Consider the following 21,174-nt stretch of genomic DNA (forward strand, 5'->3'; position numbering starts at 1 on the left):
GCATGTTGCTCTTTTCACAAAACGACTTCGATTTTCGGAAGTTAATTTTATTTCGTAAGATGTTATGTCAAAACCGTCGCTGAAACTTAAAATTGAGAATGGAAATGTGGAATGTGTCGAAGAGACAACAAACCGAACATAGAGCAGACAAGAGCTGAAGGCCACATATTGGTCTTCAATGCAGCGAGAAACTCCCGCACCCGGTTGCTTGCAGATTTTCTACTTTTGTTGTTGTATATTTGTACTTTTTATAGTGGGAGATTCACTTTTTCTACTGGTATAAAACAAATTTGTAATTTCCATAACTGATGAACATATAACAAATTTTCTTGGATATACATGCGAATCTATTAGAACATTACGAACAACTGACACTTCTTTTTTAAATCCTTCCGAACGAGCAAGATCATGAAATTTAAACTCAGTGTATTTAGTTTGTCAATGAATGTCAAGACCCAAAATGTTATGAAAATATTCTGTATTCACAAATGTTAAGAAATTTAAAATATTTGTCAGTGCCTTATTAGTTTTGTTTTGAAAAATGTGAGCTATCGATGGATATATAATTTTTGCGAAATGTATTTATGCTATTTCTAATTTTTTGATAGTTCTGTTTAGTATATAGAAATATTATTTTTTTTGTTTGCATTAGGTTAGTGACTCTATTTGTAGACGGAGGACGTTCCTGGCGTAATTACAACGTTTAACCCTGGTATCTATGACGAGTTTATTTTAAACCACTTGGCCGAGGGTATCACCCGCCCAGTAGTTAGCACCTATCTGTTGACCCAAGTTATTATTGATATGGTCAATATTATAAATTAACTGTTTACAAATCTGAATTTTTGAAAAACGTAGGCTTTTCTTCAGATTACCTTAGCTGTTCGCAAAACATTGTGGAGTTTTTGGTCCTCAATGCTCTTCAACTTCGTACTTTTTTTTTGCCTTTTCGAAAAAAAATATTCGAGCGTCTTTTGTAGATCAAACGCGAGTCTGTTGCAAATATAAGTTTCAATCCTTGTACATGTATCCATAATGAGTATAATTACTGAGGTGGTAAATAAGCTTGGTAAAACATGTATTGTTCCGTATAATTATGTAACGCACATATAAATTTCCAGGAAACATTATACCAAAATATGCAAATACGTAGAAAGTAGTGTTCCCGACCTGTTTAATCTATTTTGATGGTGTTAGTTGTTATGTAGACATGTACGTGGAGGATGTCATAAAGAACAGTCATTTTATTATTTGTTTGAAATGGTTTTGAACATGGAAGTGTTGTTTATATATTTTGTATTAATACAAAATCACCACAAGTGACTAAATGAAATAGAAATTAACAACTTTAATTCACCGTACAGCCTACAACAATGAGTAAAACCCATACCACCAACCCAAGTTTATTGTATCAATCATGTATATTTACGTCAGCTGTCGTTTTTGGGTGTGTGTGGATTTATGAGAAAGTGATGTCTTTTTTTTTTTAAATTTTTAAAGAATGTTTGATTGTGTTTTTTTTTTCTTATTCACTCTCGCAAGTAACTTCAAACTTCTTAAAATATAGAAAAGTGGACAAAAGGCCATTAGTTTCACAAAAGAGAGGCGAAAGCATTGGCGGATCCAGGGGGGATGGTTCCGGGGGTTGGAACCCCCCTTTTTCTTTGGCTGATCAATGCATTCGAATGGGGACATATAGTTGGAACACCCTCCTTTGCCCTGGGTTGGGAACCCCTCCCCTTTTTTTTAAAATGGCTGGATCCACCCCTGGAAAGATACAAAAGGTACATTCACACACAAAATTATTTTATATCATACGCGCGACTCTAGTACGTCAGAGTTAATGTTAATCTAACCATATGTCTGTCAGGGTAGGATACGGTCCCAGTACCTTAAATCTTTCAGTTGAGCTGTGCGGATTTTACATAGATAAATAAAAACGTATAATAAAAAAGCAAAATGAGGTTGTTAAATTTGATGTTTGCGTTTTTTGTGCCTCATTGTTTATACATTTGTTTGTTTTATAGTGATTACGATGATAACACAATGTTGACTCTCACAAGTGAGAGATATAGCAGGCTATTAACCCAGGTTCAATCCACCATTTTCTACATAAGAATATGCCTGTACCAAATCGGGAATATGACAGTTGTTATTTATTCGTTTGATGTATGTGAGCTTTTGATTTTGCCCATTGATTAAGGACTTTTCTTTTTGAATTTTGGAGTTCAGTATTTTTGTGCTTTTTACTCATAAGTTGACAATAAACTGACAACGCAATAGTTGAAAAAGTAAAAGACAAATAGACAAACAATAAACACAATATAGTAAACTAAAGATTGAGCAGCACGAACCCACCAAAAGTCTCAGGTGAAAAAATGAAAAGTTTGGTGTAAAAATTATTGACAGTTTTGTAAAATTGTTTGTTTTAAGATTGTGATTGTAACACAGTGATGACTGCTGTACCCATATTTTGGCTGTTTTATTTATTATGTCTGTTTTGTTCACGCATCGTTGTAAATATAACGGAATTTGATGAGACTGTCGTACAAGTGAGAGGGTAAGCGCTATAAAACCAGGTTCAATGCACTATTTTCTACATTTAAAAATGCCTGTACCAAGTCAGGAATATGACAGTTGTTGTCCATTCGTTTGATGTGTTTTGTCATTTGATTTTGCCATGTGATTAAGGACTTTCCGATTGAATTTTCCTCGGAGTTCAGTATTTTTGTGATTTTACTTTTAACTATTAACCGGCGTTTTGCATTTGCGCCGATCTGCATTTCATTTGCGCCGTTTTTTTTCTTTCATTTGCGCCGATTTTTGTTTTCATTTGCGCCGATTTTATTACAGGTAAATTACAGGTGAATAGATATAAGAAGATGTGATATGAGTGTCAATGAGAGAACTCTCCATCCAAGTCATGTTATTTTTCATTTATCATTATAGACCTCATTTGCCACTTGTACAAATGTAATGAATTGTCAATCACAACATGTATATAACTGTTGTCCCCTGCTCACCACTGGGAGGTGGAAGAAGGCCTACAAGATACATCTCCAGACTTTTTTCCTTGTTGACCGTATCCGTAGTTCTTTAGCATCTGTCTTTCGGACATCTGCCACATGGTTATGCTCGATCTGTGTTTTGACAATAGAATCCGTGGTAACTCTGGCTTTACACGATTTTATGGTACATTAGTAAGATATGTAGTTATGTTTCAGAACACTGACCTTCCGATATGTATGGCCCTCGATGATTAAAGAATTGACTCCTCGGTCCATTTCAGTGTGCAATATGTCCATCAAGTTACAACGAAGTTCCAGAACAATATGAATCAAAATTAACTTAAACATGGATGAAAAACAATTATAACCAGATTTTACCAATGGTATAGCATAGTACATGTACAAGTTTTAACTTACCTGTAAATCTAATGAGAGCAAAATATAAAATCGGCGCATATGAAAAAATGAAATCGGCGCAAATGAAAGAATGAAAATTTTCAAAATCGGCGCAAATGTCATACGCCCCTATTAACTAATGCAACGTTTTTGTTGACTTCTATTTTAGATTTCTTCATTAATCTTCTTTTTTTTTGTAAATGTTTATGTCAGTAGTTCAGTAGTGCTGTATGTTTAGTTTACGTTTACAAAGTTTTGGCGGCTGGATCTTAGTAATGGTCTAATTTTTTTTTATAACAGCTCAATTTGGGGTCCTCACCACGGTCCGCGTCTTAAGTCATGTCCATTTCACCAACAAATAATATATAAAAAAAATCAAAAGTTGAGATGTTTATAACTATACGTTAATGTTTTTCTGTACAGTGTATTGAAATATATAATTAATTTGATCTCTTATCAAAGGGGAAAAAGCTCGACTTCTACGACCCCTCTTCTGAATCTCCTAGATATACATTTTATATTTTTCTACACTACGAACATTGTATATGTATGTGTAGATCTTTTGGTAAAGACAAATTATCAAAAACGTTCTGCATGGATCGCATGAAAAACATTTACAGTACAATTAGGAGTTGTAACTTATTGACAATTCAAGTGCCTCAAATTATTCTTTTCCGATGCATGGCTTGAATATTTCCACCCACTGTATTGTAAATCACTTAGGCAGCAACCATTTTTTTTTTTGGGGGGGGCTATGGATTTTTTTGAAAAAAAGTTTGTTTCTAGTTTTTGGAGAAAAAAATGTTTTTGACCCTGAGAAAAAAAATTGCTTGTTTCACCCTCAGCTGCCACTATATATGTAATGCTAAAATAGAAAGAAAAAAAAAGACACGTCGCCAAAAAAATCAAATGGTTGCTGTCTTACTATTCCTAAACTGTACTGTAATTAAACTGTTGGTTCATTGTGTCGAATGGTAAATATATGTAACTGAAGCCATTGATATTTTATTGTTTGAGTCTGGTGGTCACAGCAAGACAACTTATGATTCCGTATTTGCGGATAGTAAAGAATGATATTTATTCATAAGACATCTGCTTTAAATCGCAAATATCATTGTTGTTCGCTTTATTACGTATTCATAAGCATGATCACAAATATCTTGATAACATGAGTATACTTTAAATATATATAATTGTTAAACAAATTATAGACAGTGAACAAAGGGATCTAATTTGCCAGTTATGATTTATAAAATATTAAAATATCCTGCTAAATGTATTGTCATATTATATAGCTTTGGCACACTCGTAATTACGTACACTGCATGCAATTTCCGCATATATTGGGTGCAGTGACGTGCACATGTACCAGAAAATTTCCACTTTTAGTCATTGGAAAGCTGTAGGATGGATAAACACGAATAAGAACCACTATAAATGTGTGAAGCAGTTTCAGTCTTGATATCGAGAATATCATGCATATTCAAATATTGTAATGTCAAAAAAGTACTTGTTCGGTATTTGGCACCAGTTGTAATCTCAGGAGATATAAACGAAGAAATCGTTTGATCATTCTTCCTCAAAACAAACTCCATGAATCCTGTAGTGTCTGTCATAAGATATCCTGATATAAGAAAAAGACCAGTCTTTTCACATTTGAACTTTCCGGAATTTCCCAATGCAGAAATAGTCGAACTGCTGACTCCATAACTTGTTTTCACTTCAGGAAAAATAATTATATTTCCGCCAGAATATGTCTTACTTTGTGCACATACCGTTAATGCAGCTACAAAAAAAAATAAAAGTGAAAATGCTATATATAAGTATTAAACTTATCCTTAAACATAAATTACAACTGTTACAACGTTTACCATATCTTCCTACACAAGTTATTTACGCACGCAATAAAGACACCATATACCGTGATTGAGATGCAATAAGAAAACATACCGTTATGCAGTAACTATACACAAGGCTTTGTTTATTACTATTAAACATTATACAAAAATGTTAATGAATAAAAGATTTTATGAAGCAGAAGATAAACATTGTATAAACAATTTATTTGTAAAAATCATGTCTATCTATATACGTTTTGAATGTGTGTGTGTTTGCATGTAATGCATTTTATTCAGATCAAGAATTGCAAATAAAGTCAGCATACATGTTTTTTAGTGTGTCTGTTTGAGACATACCATTGGTTAAGTATCAACATTCAACCATCTCTCCAAGTCTGCATTTTATTGCGATGAAATACTTAAGAAATAAATGCCTCTTATTGTAATTTTATTGAGGTGTAAAAGTGTTAATCATACAAAATATGCTTCGGTGAACACTTTTGCATTCCGAACAAATTACTATAAAAAATGTAATAACTTACTTGTAATATTATTAATAATAGCTCAAGTCTTTTATTTACATCTTTATCTGTATGCCGTATTAATATATATAAAACACTTTTATATAAATGCCTGTTGCATTCCAAAACCTTTATTTTGCACATTTTCTTACATTATTGCGTTCTAAATGTATTTCAAATAATAAATAACAAGATTCAGAGATGAAAGCAATCATAATTTACCTCGGTTTGACATGTTATGTATTTCCAAGTCTAACTTTCCGACAGATAATTTTTGAACGCCCTCTACAGCAGCCAGGTTTTCATGAAGATGTTGAAATGTCTGATTTTGGACCGTTCCCAACTTCTGCATATCATCTTGCATCAGTTTCATATCGAGTTTTGTCCGGTTTTGTTGGTTTTCAATTTTATCATTTAACGTTTTAACTGAATACCCCATTTTGTTTTCCGTTGAATCGGCTTTATTTAGAAGCGCAACAAAGTCTTGTTTTCTAGCCTCTGCTTCATTTCTAAGGGAATTAACTGAATTATTCGTATTTCTTAATTCTTCCCTTAATATTTTTGTCTCATTGCGCACGCTCAGGACTGTTTTTAAATCAGTGACACCTTTCAGTTGTTGGAGAGATGCCACTTCCTGTTCCAATACTTTGGTGTAATTTTCCAAATTCGAATGTTTCATATCAAGTTTCTCAAATTTCAATTTTAACAGACTGTGGTCGGTGTCTAAATCATTATATTTTGCGGATAATATATTCCAGTTCTTTGCCTCACGTGTTAGCGTAGCGTTGTTGTCTGCACTTGTGTGATATATGTCAGTAACTCCTTGTTGGGTTGCCTGTAATTCTTGTTCCAAACGTACTACGTGCTGTTCTAGCTTCGCACGCGTTTGACGCTCGGTCATGATTAGATTAAGAAGGTTATTGTAATGCTGGTCAGATAGCAATGGCCCGGATGTGGTCACTGGTTTAGTTCTATCATCTAATAAAAATCCATCACAAGCAAGGAGTAAAGATATTACTGCGAATATTAATGAGAAACCCATCATGTCTGTCATTAAAATTACTTCATTGCCTTCAGTTAAACCTTACCAAACTGAAAATGCAGTACAAAGTTTGAAAAGATAAAGATTTATATTTGTAGGGTTTGTTTGTTTATTGATTAAGAAGATATGTCAAAAACCTTTTTCAGATAGCATTGAAAATTTTACTCTGAGTGTTTTCATCTTGATATTACAATATAATATGTAGTTTTCAAGGGTTTTTATCAGCTGACAAATTTTGACTTGTTTTTGTCTTTTCAGATCACTTGAAAGAGGGACGAAAGATACCAAAGGGACAGTCAAACTCATAAATCTAAAATAAACTGACAACGCAATGGCTAAAAATGAAAAAGACAAACAGACAAACAATAGTACACTTGACACAACATAGAAAACTAAAGAATAAACAACACGAACCCCACCAAAAACTAGGGGTGATCTCAGGTGCTCCGGAAGGGTAAGCAGATCCTGCTCCACGTGTGGCACCCGTCGTGTTGCTTATGTGATAACAGAAAGGAGGAAACTAACATTTGCACCAACAGCCGTGTATGAATACGTAGTTTACTTGCTTATGTGCTGAATATTGAAAGTATAATATATAAAATGAGGTAACATTATCCATAAAAAAATCTTGGCGTTAGAGTTTTTCTCAGTTATTTTGGAATTGTGTAGGTATATTGATCCAAATTGAGAATAAACACGAAGAAACTTAAACAGACAATACCGTTACCAAAAATTAAACTGATAGGCAAACAACAGTCTAGAAAATTACACATTGGTCTGTTGTTAATCATTTGGATTATTGATGTTTATATAAAGGATTATTCTAGTTTAAGCAATAAGATGTGGTTCACCCTGTATATGGTTCTCTTTTATCTGATAAATTTAGCTTTTCAACTGATTTTTATAGTTTTTTACGTTGTACTGTTTCACCACTGTCCAAATTAAGAGGAGGGTTCTGATCCTTCTAAAAATTTTAGACGGCCACATTCATATGCATAAGGTCCAAACCTACAGTCAATAAATTTTGATCGTATGCAGTTATTTTGAAAAGTTATAGAAAGTATGAAATGAAAGCTTGAGGGTAATAGAAATATCTAGAACTGAAATAAGAAGAAATCCAGTCGCTGATAGCTTCATTTTTAGTATCATCTTTCGTATTAAAAAGTTGTAGCTATCTCTGACCCTTTAATATAGCATGTTCAACCTTTTTGTTCTATACATTGTTAAAGCGTCCTAAAATCACATGACCACCAAGTTCATATCTAAATTTTTCAACTTTCATGAAACAACTGTAGAGTTGTTTGATAATAAATCGGAAAGTAATGTTACGATGTATCAATTTGGGACACAAAATATCTGCACCTAAATGTAAAATTCATAAAGTGAAAAAAACTGCTAAAACTTCTCACACAGATGCTATGAGAGCTTCAATATGGGGTAAATTCAGTCAAGCACTGCAAACCAATTAGTTTTCACGAGTAGACAAATTATGCGAATATAAATCGTCGCAAACTGGTTAATCTTGGATCTTTCCTTATTGAACTACATCAAATAATTTAAAAATTCGCGAAATCAAATCGCCGCGAAATTGGCATAAAAGGACTTAACGCGAAATAAAGTATCCGCAAAAAAAAGTTGGTTTACATTAACTGAAAATTCAAATTCGTCCCTAGCACTGTTTGGTCAGAATTGTTTGTATAGATATCGATTACACTACCTACATGCCTTTTGAAAACACACCTAGGGATGACTGAAGGAAACAGTTATATACCGCTGTTCGAAAGTTACAAATCGATTGAGAGAAAACAAATCCGGGTTACAAAGTAAAATAAAACGAAATGTTTGTATTTGAGTCTCTAAATGATAGAACACAGGCTCTGATCAATATCAATACTTAATTTATAGTGAACAAACGGATTCCATTTAATAAATAATCATTTATACCAGGATTGAAATTTTATACCGTTTATAAAGATACAAAAAAAATGATATAAAATTCTTGTCAAAACTTTCGTTGCCATAAAAGTTCTATTGTAAGTAAGTCCCTTCTGAATGGATTGTAGCTTTTTATGTTGTAAATCAATTGAAATAAAAGTTTTATCAGGTTGTAGGTACGAAATATATGAAAATTGGTCAGGAGTTACATTCAAATTAGATATAGCAATTATATAAAAAGTACAATGTATACATGTTCTTTAATATTTGAGAATTAAAAAGGTACTGGTTCGATAAATGCTACTTGAAACAGTAAAATAAGTAAATGCAATTTCAGTCATCCTTAAACCCTTCTCCTTCAACCAGTTCTCTACATATCATTAAGAGCTTGTCTTGATATAGGCTAATATAAGATAGAGGTCAGACTTTTCACATTTGATCTTTCCCGAAATTACACACACTAATTTCCATTTAGGTTGACATACTATTCTATTAAGGCTTTAATGAGTTGTTTTCTTTTTAGTTTAGAGTAATTTTCTTAATAAGAATGGTTGTTAGGAAAAGCACCAATTACAACAATTTAATTAAATCTTCAATCATTGTGTTTTCTTTATAGTCTTTTCTAATTTTTCGACTCTCATTTGAGTGTTGTATTATTGTCCGTATTAGTGAGAAATATGTCTTTAACTCCTTTTTGAGGTTGGCGCTTATTCTTATTACAAACCTAATAAATAATGCGCTAGCTTGCCACGCGATTGTCTATCGTTAACAATAAGATTAAAAAGGGCATTGATGTGTTCAGTAGTAAAAATAACCATGATAACGTCGAGTGTAAATTATGTGATCTTCGACAAATACATCACAACCAAGAATAAGGTATCACTGCAAATGCCAATGAAAACCCTATCGTGGCTGATAAAAATGCTACATTACTTAGACAAACCTAACACAATGTATCGTAGAGTACAGCATTTCAGAAGATAAAGATTTGTATTTGCAGGGACGATTGTTTATTTTGATAATCATATTTTAACACCTTTTCTGATAGCAATTTAAATTCAAATTTGAGGGTCTGCATTGTGATGTCACACTATAATGTGTTTCATGAAATTTATAAAATATTGTTTCCATTTATTTACTATTCGTTTTGTTTCCGATTGAGTTGCCTTTGACGTGGCTGGGTATTTTTACATTCCGCTTTCTTGGTATTTTTTTTTTTTACCTTGAGCGTTCCTTTTGCAGTCGGATTTTGAATTGTTTCAAAGGAACTGCAGTTTTATTCCGCTGCTGGATAACTCGGACTAAAAGAAGATCGGCCTATCACAAAATCGGACAATAACAAACTCGGACTATCACAAACTCGGCCGACCATTACTTATATGCAGAAATATATTGAACAAACTCGAACTACGATTAGTAAATTGGGAAGTAAATGGGTTTTTACTGACTTTTAAAAAATTCTTTGTATAGATTCAACGTATAAACGAATTTATAAGAATATGATAATATTTTAAAAAAAATAATGTATAGAAATGTATTAAAATAAACTTAGATCCATCATATTAGTTATGTTTTATATGAGTTGAATTTGATATTTTTAGATGAGGATAGTAAAGTTTTAATTGAAATGTTCTTCTAATTTTCTCGTTTATTATGTTTGTTGACAAAAGACGTTTTAATGATTGACGTGTGAGCGTGTTAAAGTTTGTATTGACGTTGCGCCAATGTTGGTACCAATTTCAGTTTGCTACTGATTAACATAAAAATTGAAACATAGAATAGTCAGTTCGATAGAAAAATTCAGTACATTAGACATGAAAATAAAGAAAAAAAAAGGAACCGAAATTTAAAATACCAGGAATTATAACACTAAATTCTCCAATTTTTACGCAAAAACGTAATGTCCAACGTTACATTTTGTGTGCAAAAGATCAGAGTTCCGTTTCTCGAACATACGGTATTTTTTCTCCGATCATCGTAAAACTTCACAAGAGTATTTCTTTTGTTAAAGTTTATTCGCGAGGTATGCATATTTCGGGTTTGCGCATTTATGTAAGCATAGTTGGATGATAGAAAATAAAACTTAGCGGTAATCAAACTAAAAGAAAAGAACACGAAAACGGCATCAGTTATAATCCTGGTACCTTTGAAACCCATTATACACAAGCTGTTACTGGTAGTTTTGTTCTCACTTGGGTGATTAAATAGGTGTCAATAGTGCATGTGCCAGTTGTTTGTTTAAGACAAAAAGTGGTAGATTTTCATTATCAAATGAATGTATTCTTACTTTTCTTTTTAAACATATCTTGTAAACGTAAATTATATTACTCGCTTCTAAAATGTCAATAGAAATTATTTCATTAATTGTAAATCATGTTTAATTTCAAATTGGGTATTGATTATCAATTTCAAATAAAGAAAACAACATCAAACATCATACTGTTTAACCACATTGGGATTGTCATTTAGGAGATAAAATGTGCATTACATAAATATTCCTCTCACAATTTATAATAGATTACAGCATTTCAGTAGATAAAGATTTGTATTTGCAGCGACGATTGTTTATTTTGATAAGCATATTTTAACATCTTTTTGGATGGCAATTTAAATTCAAATTAGAGGGTCTGCACTGTGACGTCACACTATAATGTGTTTCATAAAATTTATAAAATATTGGTTTAAATTTTTATTTGGTCCGATTGAGTTGCCTTTGACGTGGTGGTGTATTTTGACATTGCGCTATCGTCTTTTTTTACCTTGAGCAGGTCCTGATTATCGATACAGACACAATAGAAATTGTTAAGTTTGTGTTCATTATATCTATATTTTATATGCGTACATTGCCTATGTAAATTTTAAAATTGTTTGTATGCACATTGAACGACAAATTTATGTGACGTATATAATTTTTCTGACGTCGGACACTCAAGTAGATCCATGTGTTCGTGGATAGGTTTTTGTGTCCTGTTAAATTGTTCCTTTTAAAAGTTTTGGATTCTCATAAATTCTATGTATAACTTTTGGACTAGTTTGATTTCTGTAATTTATTCCTACATACTTTTGATTTTTTTAAACCCTGTCTGCGCTCATTGCCTATGTAAAATTTAAAATTGTTTATAATCCAGGTACTTTTGATAACTATTGTATTCACATTGAACGACAAATTTATGTGACGTATATAATTTTTCTGACGTCAGACACTCAAATCAATCCATGTGTTCGTAGATGTTGTTGTGTCCTGTTAAATTGTTATACGATGATGACTGATGTTCACATATTTTGACTATTTTATTGATTGTGACTGTTTATTTAACGCATCATGTAAATGTAACGGAATTTGATGAGACTGTTATTAAAGTGAGAGGGTTAGCGCTATAGAACCAGGTTTAATCCACCATTTTCTACATTTGAAAATGCCTGTACCAAGTCAGGAATATGACAGTTCTTGTCCATTCGTTTTTGATGCGTTTTGTTTTTTGATTTTGCCATGTGATTATGGACTTTCCAAATTGATTTTCCTCTGAGTTCAGTATTTTTGTGATTTTACTTTTTACTTAACTTTCAAGTATCTCTATGGAGAAGGTGTGTGCTAAAACGGTATAAACTATGAACTACGAACTGTCTTATCGGCCTGCTTATCAATACACTATCGTCTACAAACACTTTTTTTTCTCTTGTCATATTTACTAACAACTACACCACGTTTTCTGGTGGTGTCTTTGTAAGATTTGTTTGTATATTGATTGAAGTTTTAGGTTAGTTCTGATGTATTTACATAATTATGGCTGCTTGCTTTTTTTAATTGTATCATTTACCTTATGTGTCTGTTAAGGTTGTTAACCCAATTTTTTTCATTTCAATATCACGGAACTTTATTAGTATAAACAACTGTTATACAGGTGAGAGGCTAATCGTTCATTGCATCATTCATGTTGATATACCGTTTGGGACTAGAGCCTAATTTTGTTGTTTGGAGCATTCCATATGTTTGTCATTAATTTTGTGGAGCTTCTTAATAGTCAGTAGTCAAATATCCTTTAAATCATAAAATAGACTTCATAATCAAAATAAAACGATTTGACCGTGGATAAAAATGGAAAACAAAATGAACCATACATTAACAACAAAATGTTGCTAATTTAATTTCGCTTTTTTCGCTACCAGAACACAATTTACGATCCGAGCAATCAATGGGAATTCACCACTCGTGACAGAACACAAACGTATTACATGCAAATGATCATCCTTGGCTTTGAAATATTTAAGTGGTAGCTTTCCTATTTAAGGTAAATCCAAATAATTTTCGATTTGTCTTTTTTCCCTCATTTTGAATTTATCATATACCACTCATCCCGCAATTGGGTGTTCTATTACACATTAAAAACTGAGCTGTTTGAGATTTTATGCATTGACTGAAAAAAAAATCGACTTCGAACGTTTCTGGTGAAGGTAAACTTAGGAAACGCTTAGAATTTATTTAGTGGTGTCTACTTTTTTATGGACAATAAATGTTTGTTGTTTTATATTTCAATTACTTATTATATATAAGGTACACATTATCATGTATTACTTGATTTATTTCACCTGACTGGGCGATGTTTAGCCGGTTCGCTCAACATAGATCAGTCCTTCTAAAGAGGCGAGTTTTGGGATAAATTCATCAACGAAGTGTCTTAATATTTGTCCTATATCTTACACTCAGTTCTTTTGAATATCCGTTTGGTGATAAAGATTGGTGATTAGAAATCAATAATAATTATAACGGCAATCATCCTTATAACACACATCTTCAAATAGACTGTCCTCATGCAAATGAATATGCAAGCTCCGCCCGATCAGTTGAAATAACATTGGTAAGACATAGTACTTGTGTCTGCTTACATCAGTTAACAAATTAGTAAGCTGTAGAAACGAAATACATGAATAAATACTGCCGTAAACATGTACATCTTGTCCAGCCTTTATTAGGATTGTATCATTTATCTTCAAATGTCGTAAAACCAAAATGCTACTTGTCTGGTAACTGGAACTAGTCGTCACAGAAGATAATACAGCATATATGATACCACCATTCTTGTACAAATGAAACTATATATGTCCTTGGGTGTCTGTCATAAGAAATAGTGATAAAAGATAAAGACCGGCGTTCTCAAATTTGAACATTCCAGAACTTATATAGGCCAACATATTGGAATCACTGACACCATCTCTTGTCTTTACAAAAGGGAAAAGAATGATACTTCCACCTGAATATGTTTTATCTTTGGCACATACTGAAAATCCAGCTACAAAAACAAACGATATTTTATGAAAACCTTTACATGTAACTAATTACCAAATAAAAAACAATACTGATGTACACAAGTAATGAAAACCATTACGTTTTACTGAAGTTATATAAGTAAATAAAGACAATCATGATCATAAATCAACATCATTAACACAAAAGAATACGAGAAACAAATAGCGCAACAAGTAAAAGAAAACCCGAAGAAATTCTGGAAATATGCACGGTCCAAAACAAAGACAAAATCAAGTATTCCAGATTTATTTAAGGATGCTAGCCAAAAAGAATCAACAACAACTGATAAGGAGAAAGCAGATGTACTAGCTGAATTATTTACATCAGTATTTACAAATGAAACGGATACTGAGATGCCAAAAGTAGAGAAAGTTAAGGTTCCACCATTAGAAACTATGAAAATAAATGTAGAGAAAATAAAGAAAAAACTAGACAAGATGAATGTATCCAAATCACCGGGACCAGATGGAATACATCCAAGGGTACTAAGAGAAATAAGTAGCACCATATCTACTCCAATAGCCATTATATTTCAAACATCTATTTCTACCGGAGAACTTCATGAAGACTGGAAATGTGCAAATATCACAGCATTGTTTAAGAAAGGTAATAAAAAGGTAGCTGGTAATTATAGACCCGTTAGTTTAACTAGCATCATATGCAAATTGATGGAATCTTTGGTGAGGGAAGAAATAATAGAACACATGAAACGGCACAAACTTTTCAGTAAACGACAGTTCGGATTTATAAGCGGTCGTTCAACAGTACTCCAACTATTACAAGTTATGGATAAATGGACTGAAATTTAAGACAGAGGAGGATGTGTGGATGTCGTATACTGTGACTTTATGAAAGCATTTGACAAGGTGCCGCACCTAAGATTGCTACACAAACTTGATAAATACCAAATTACAGGACAATACAACACATGGATTAGATCATTCTTATAAGGACGAAAACAAAGAGTTATAGTTAATGGGGAGAAATCCGAATGGAAAGATGTCACGAGTGGAATACCTCAAGGTTCAGTGCTAGACCCAATTTTATTCGTACTATATATAAATGATATGCCTGAAGTCACCAGTATTGGCACAGACACATACCTTTTTGCAGATGACACCAAAGCATTTAGAGGTATATGTCAACAGTCTGATTGTGGACACCTGCAAGAAGACATTCATGCACTTCATGAATGGTCAGAAAAATGGCTCCTATGCTTCCATCCAGACAAATGTAAGGTGATGAGAATTGGACGATCTAAAGTAGAACAGAAAGCTTACACATTGAAGGAATATGTAGAAGCTGAGAAAGATATAGGAGTTACCATTGACACCAAATTATCATTTGAACAACATATGCATGAAAAGATAAACAAAGCAAATTCAATCATGGGAATACTAAGAAGAACAATGGAATACATGGATATGAATACATTTAAATTATTATACACAGCTTTAGTACGACCACATCTTGAATATGCCAACCAGGTATGGTGTCCACATTTGAAGAAACAAATTGAAGCCATTGAAAATGTCCAAAGAAGAGCAACTAAACAAATACCTGGACTATCAACATTAACATATGAAGAACGACTTAGAAAACTAAAACTTCCAACATTAGCCTACAGAAGATCTCGAGGTGACATGATAGAAATGTACAAAATACTATCAGGAAAATATGATGATGATGTATCAGACTTTATATCACCGTGTACTGACTCCAACACTCGAGGACACCATCTCAAATTGTATAAAACAAGATCTAGACTAGATGTAATAAAATATACATTTACACAAAGAGCAGTAGAAATTTGGAACAGTCTACCAGAAAAAGTAGTATCAGCACCAACAATACCATGTTTTGAAGCCAGATTAGACCGTTACTGGGAAAATCAAACACAAAAATATAATTATAGTGAAAAAATACACACGACCGGACAAGACCTAAGTAAAAAAAGTTTAGACAAGGAGCTGACAGAAGAGGATTCCTCAGGAATCCTACAGTCAGAAGAGGATCTGTGAGTATCTGTGAGTAAGTGACAAAATGACACAGATATCTAGTAAAGGACAGGTATTCTTGTTAATATTAGATTTGTTGAAGGCAATGTTCCTTTTTTTCTTTGTCTTATAAAAAGAAAAATTCGTTCATAACGACCTCTAAAATCAGATTACTAAAGGCAAGTAAGATAGTTTTACTAAAGATAGTTTCTACAGAGAAGACTAATTATGAAATATATTGGGTTTTTTTTGTCAAGAAAAATGTACAGTCATGTGCACTTTCAGCATCGTAATTGCCAACTTAGTGTATTTGTGATATGATATGATAATATTTTGAGAAGTTGTTAATTGCATGTGCATAATCCTCAGCACTTTGATGCTTTCTTTTTGTGAATTCATTACGGCAGTTATCTCGTACAGCGTAAACAAGGATATAATTCAAATAACACGTATTGCATTATGAAAATAGTTATGAAGGAAAAGAAGTAAAAGTAGATTTGCCATTGCAAGCAAAATCAGATGTAACCCAGTCCGCTCATTGCCACTAAACGACAACCATCTTGAAAATGTTAACCATTAATGCACATATCCGCATGATAACACCTAATTCTGAAAATTATCAGTAAATTATCAATGACTTGAGAGCATTTTTCATTTTTTCCTAATTTCCTGTGTTCAAGGTTACGGCGGCCATTTTTGAAGACAAAGACCATATAGTTAAAGTTTCAACAATTTCCTTTTTTTTCACATATTTCCCTATTTCATGGCAATGTCAACCATTTTGGAATTCCAAAGTCAGGTACGCAACTACACTCGGACTGCTGGACACAAAGTGTGGAATAATGATTAAAAAAAATCGTACAAAAACAATATATCACCTAATAGACATAAGAAGATTTGGTGTGAGTGCCATTGAGACAACTCTCCATTCTAGTCACAATTTATAGCCATTATAGGTCAATGAATGTACGGCCTTCAACAAAGAGCCTTGGCTCATACCGAACAAAAAGCTATGAAGGGCCCAAAAATTACTAGTGTAAAATCATTCAAACGGGAAAAGCAACGGTCTAATCTATATAAAAAACGAGAAACGAGAAACATGTATAAACTACTTAAACAAACGACAACTACTGTACATCAGATTCCTGACTTAGAATAGGTGCGAACATTTGCAGCGGGATTAAATGTTTTAATGGTACCAAACCTTCTCCCTTTTTCTGAAACAATAGCATAACATCACAACATAGAAAACCAGACGATAAAATATCAATTGGAAGGCTTAACTCAATCAAAAAACGTAAATTAACACACTATGAACGAATAACTCCGTTTAGGAAGCATGAATATCAGAAAATGGAAACTGAAACAAATATAAAAATATCGCTTGAAAAAGACATTCCTGTCTACTAACCAGACCACAAACGTAAATAAACAAAACACTGGATACCCCAAAGGTTTTTAAAAATAAATAAAGTGTAATTTTTATTTTTTTTCGCGTACAAAAACTATAATTTCAATTAATCAACCTTTAATGGTGAAATTATAAGTCTTCAAAGTCATTGTCTACAAATAAAAATAATTTATATTTTTACGACAGACTTCAGCAATTATTCGAACACATGAAAAGGCCTGATACAAAAATTATGTAACATATGTAATTTTTCAATTCAACTAAACAAAAGAAAACAGTTTCTTTCAATAATTTTAAATTTATCTTACATCGGACAATAGTTAAATAAACACGTCGAGGGCAATTAGACACACGAGAATGTCAATTCCAATTAGTTTCTATGTGATTTACAGTCATATAACTTTGCTATTATTTTTTTATAATTTTTAAAATTTGTCAGGGTATGATTTTTTAAAAACAATTTGAAAAGAAACATATTGTAAGCCACCCGAGAGCATCCTGTCCTATACTCGGTAGTTTACTTTAATAACACGTAAATACAATATGTGACTCCTGAAGCAACTCTACATTTGTATTAAACTTCCTAAATTACTTGTCAGGTATGGTCTTCAGGTTGTTTAATATGTATGTATTGAGCGATCCCTTGTATTCGAGTGTTACTGAGCTAATTTTTTGTTCCTAACGGCTTTCCATAGTTTTTATGTTTGAACGAGTGTCTTCCAGCATCTATTGTTTTCATCAGTGTAAATTCATGTTCTTTTTATATGTATCATAGTTCAATTAAACAAAGTTATCTTTCCAATGTTAACAGTTTTTATTTGCTCACTGTTAAAAGTATGTAACATTATAACATCGTAAAACAATATAAATAAACAGTTGCGTTCAAGTGTACTGAATCATAAATCCTTATAAATACATATTTGTGGTGTCCGACGTGGTGGGAGATAGCTTACTGTACAAAAGACGGCTAGTTACATATCATTAAACTTCATTATGTTATCCTTATTCTCACCTAAAGGTTATTGTTACTTTATTTGTTTTCCAAGGTTTGAACTTGCCGCCAGCAAAACTTTGGGCTATCTGCCATTGCTGAGTGCTCGCGCGTTTATATACTAAATTGTAATTGTCACGTGACATACTAATCCAATGGAAACTTGTCCTTTCCGGGAAGCCGGAACTATAAAAATTTCAGATAATGAAAAACATGATATACATATCATCTTAAGTTGTCCGGACATTGTCCTTATACATAAAATATCAAAACAAAGCTATAGCATCTGAAATATCGACAAAGAAGCTTGAAATAAACAATCGGACACCACTGCGCGCGCATTGATTTAGCAGACGATCTGCGTAATTACATAATACGTAAATAACATACAACATAGTTCATTTCAACCATCTAAATATTTACAATATATTTGTGTCCGGCAGGGTATACTTAATAAAAATCTTATCTGTGGTATTAAAAATATAATAATAGATCAAATGTCCAAGGGACGAATTGGTATTTAAAGATATCAAAACACATGTTTCGGTCCCCACAAAATTGCAGACGACAAAGTCTCCGTAAATAAACAATTGCAGTTGAAGTATTTTCCTATGTATATCAGGCATATTAGACGTTTAAATATGAATATTTGGTTACAAGAAATGATCCTTAAATCTGGAATTACATGATATAAAGCATGTAGAAGGTAAGCCATGAGTAATTACATACATTCCCTGCCGTAACACTTGTACAACAAAATGTAAACAAATGAAAAATTCATTTCACTTCCAGTGTTTTACGCATTAAAAATTTGTTATCCTTGATAATTGTCAACATCATCTTGAACCTATATACAAACATGAACTAGAAATTCATATCATAGCTGATGAAATGCTTCCCTCCTTTATATTTGGTAAACAAAAATGAAACTTTGGCCTGTGAAATCCATACATAAAAATAGTAAATTAATGCCATATCTTTGATTAAAAAAATGTTTTACTTGCTCGTGCGAGCCAAGTTACTATGCGTAAGAACACAACCATCATGTTTAAAAGAATAATATTTCCTTTTTCTGAATTTATAATATCAGAACAAGTACTTCCAATGCCTTACAATATTTAAAACAGAGATATAATAAACAATGAAAGTAAAGAAAATGACGTCACTATATTAAATAGACGAGGAGTTGTGTTTGTATAGTCGATGCTTCTTTTTTGTTATTTTGAAAGTACATAAAAAAGCATGATGATATATAACATGAAAATTTGTATTCTTTTAATATTTCGTGAATTTAAAGAACAAAATACATTAACAACAAAATTATGAGGGTCTTTGATAACAAATGATTTTGTTTAGTAGGTAATCTCTTGTATTATATGTCTTCAAAAATAACAAAATAAATGAATAACAAAATGTATATCATGTCATTCATTGAACATATCACAGGAACGCTATGTCAACGCCACGGATGTAAAATAGTTGAAGAACTATATGACGAAGAAGGTCCTAACAAAATTATAGCCACACTTCATCTTTCCTGAGATAGTTCAAACCTTTGCTTCTAAATAATTTTAAAATGTATAAATGTACAATTCTTAAAACTTTTGTGAAATGTTTTTATATATTACACGATTGAAGTAGGGAATCCTGTTAAATATCAATACCGCAAAAATAATTGCACTGCATTTTCATCTTATTACATGACTTTGTGGTGCCGTGTAACATGGATTTAGCAATGTTATCCATTAGTAAGCTGAAGGATCGAAATACATGAATACGGACCACCCCAAACATGAATGTCCGCGTGAGCCATTGTATAGAGATTATCATTGATGTTTAAGTATTTAATAGTAGAAATGCTACTGGTTTGATAACTGTTACCAACAGTCTCCACGGAAAAAAACATATAAGCAAAAAGTTGACCATTCGTGTCAAATGTAAGATGTACAAGTCCTTTAGTGTTTGTCATAAAATATCCTGATATCAGATAGAGACCTGCTTTTTCACATTTGAACTTTCCAGTGATTCGTAAAGATGATACAATGGAGTCACTTACTCCATATCTTGTCTGTACTTGTGGGAAAAGAATTATATTTCCGTTTTTATATACATGACTAGATGAACATACTGTCAATGCAGCTACAAAGTAAACAATGGACAGTTAAGTAAATGAGAACCGCTTTATACAAATGCCAAAAAAATAAATGTATTGTTTTGCATGTATATAATTAATGATGAAACCAATATAAAAACAAGCAGATTTTTTTTTTAAATCATTTCGTTATACATGTTATACAAAATAATGATAATGATAGCAACAATAAAAACACATACTAGTACGTATTTATTCAACGTAAATTTTAATGATGTAAATCTAATTAACAATATTTTTAGGAACCATAGAACCAAAATAGCAACTACCAAATTCCAGTGATAGTTTTATATTTTTAGCAAACATCGAAAGAGATGACTGCCTGGTATGTGTGTGTCATAACTATTAAACGTGGCAATCATACCACATCTTCTCTTTTATGATGATGGATTGTATATATTTTTTCTCTCTGTTTTTATATGGCACGCGTTTATGTTAAACATAAATTGCAAATTAACATCACTTGTCCTTTTATATTTTCTTTTAATAATTTATTATTTTAATTTAGAACCAACAGTTAAGATAGGATACCGTTAACTAGTTTACTTACATCGATTTGACATGTTTTGTATTTCTAA

Source organism: Mytilus trossulus, chromosome 5 (assembly GCF_036588685.1).
Source record: "Mytilus trossulus isolate FHL-02 chromosome 5, PNRI_Mtr1.1.1.hap1, whole genome shotgun sequence".
NCBI lineage: Eukaryota > Metazoa > Mollusca > Bivalvia > Mytilida > Mytilidae > Mytilus > Mytilus trossulus.